Below are 2,135 nucleotides of genomic sequence, written 5' to 3' on the forward strand. Positions count from 1 at the left end.
TATTAGTTTGGCAATGGTCATAAAATTTATTGGCATGGCAACAGGCACATGAAAAGATGCTCAACGTTGGTAATTATTAGAGAAATGCAAATCTAAACTACAATGAGGAACCACCTCACACCAGTCTGAATGGCCATAATTAAAAAGCCTACAAATAAATGCTGGAGAGGGTGTGGAGAAAAGGGAACCCTCCTATACTGTTGGTGGGAAAGTAAAGTGGTGCAGTCACTATGGAGAACAGTATGGAGGTTCCTCAAAAAACTAAGAGTTGCCATATGATCCAGCAGTCCCATTCCTGGGCAAGTATCCGGAGCAAACTAATTCAAAAAGATACATGTACCCCTATGTTCACAGCAGCACTATTTACGACAGCCAAGACGTGGAAACAACCTAAATGTCCATCAAGAAATGAATGGATAAAGAAGATGTGGTATATATATATATATATAATAGAATACTACTCAGCCATAAAAAAGAATGAAATTGTGCCATTTGCAGCAACATGGATGGACCTAGAGATTATCATACTAAATGAAGTAAGTCACAAAAAGACAAAATACCATTTGATATCACTTATATTGGAATTTAAAATATGACACAAATGAACTTATCTACGAAACAGATTCACAGACATAGAGAACAGACTTGTGGTTGCCAAGGAGAAAGGGGGTGGGGGAGAATGGATTGGGAGTTTGGGATTAGCAGATGCAAACTATTATATATAGAATGGATAAACAACAAGGTCCTATTGTATAGCACAGGGAACTATATTCAATATCCTGTGATAACCCATAATGGAAAAGAATATGAAAAATAATATACAGGTACAACTGAATCACTTTGCTGTACACCAGAAGCTAACACAACATTGTAAATCAACTATACTTTAATAAAATGTTAAAAAAAAGTACATGGTTCAGGGCTTCCCTGGTGGCGCAGTGGTTAAGAATCCGCCTGCCAATGCAGGGGACCCGGGTTCGAGCCCTGGTCTGGGAAGATCCCACATGCCGCGGAGCAACTAGGCCCGTGAGCCACAACTGCTGAGCCTGCACGTCTGGAGCCTGTGCTCCGCAACAAGAGAGGCCGTGACGGTGAGAGGCCCGCGCACCGCGATGAAGAGTGGCCCCCGCTCGCCGCAACTAGAGAAAGCCCTCGCACAGAAACGAAGACCCAACACAGCCATCCATCCATAAATAAATAAATAAATACATACATACATACATGGTTCAAAAAAAAAGATACATGGTTCAGTAAAAATGGAAGATATAGTATACTCCTATTTAAAAATATGCGGTGGGACTTACCTGGTGGCGCAGTGGTTAAGAATCCGCCCGCCAATGCAGGGGACACGTGTTCAAGTCCTGGTCTGGGAAGATCCCACATGCCGCAGAGCAGCTAAGCTTGTGCACCACAACTACTGAGCCTGAGCTGTAGAGCCCGAGCCACAACTACTGAGCCTGCATGCCTAGAGCCCATGCTCCACAAGAGAAGCCACCACAACGAAGAGTAGCCCCTGCTCCTGCTCGCCACAACTAGAGAAAAGCCCATGCGCAGCAACGAAGACCCAACGCAGCCAAAAAAAAAAAGGGATGATAATGAGCACACTTGTAAGGATATACCAACAAACCGGTAACTAGTTGATTCTGGGGAGAAAGGTTGGGAGGTCAGGGAAGATGAGACAACTTACTTTACAAACTCTTTGTACTGTTTGAAAAAATAATGTTTTACCCATTAATCCAATTTTGCCATTGAGCAAAATTAGATTCAGTGCTCATTTTAACATCTGAATACTGTAAAATGTCTTTCCTATGACTGAATGATCAAATGTTTTGAGAATTACCTAGTCAAATGCTATTAATTCAGAACCAGGTCTGACATTTCTAAAATAGTGAAAATTGTATACAGCATATAAATTTGAAAATGTTTTTCAATCACATAGTAATTTTAATGAACATGTATCAGTATGAACAGAATTTGTGCTATTACACAATTCCAAGGAATGGGAAAAAATGGAAATGGAAAAAAAAATCAGTTCTTCCCAGAGAGATTTGTTGGAAGAAGAAAAGTTGGTAATAACAGTGAAATGGCTTAAGCTTAAAATAACAAGCAATTGATCCATTTGTTCATTTTCATAG

Source organism: Eschrichtius robustus, chromosome 16 (genome assembly GCF_028021215.1).
Source record: "Eschrichtius robustus isolate mEscRob2 chromosome 16, mEscRob2.pri, whole genome shotgun sequence".
Taxonomy (NCBI): Eukaryota; Metazoa; Chordata; class Mammalia; order Artiodactyla; family Eschrichtiidae; genus Eschrichtius; species Eschrichtius robustus.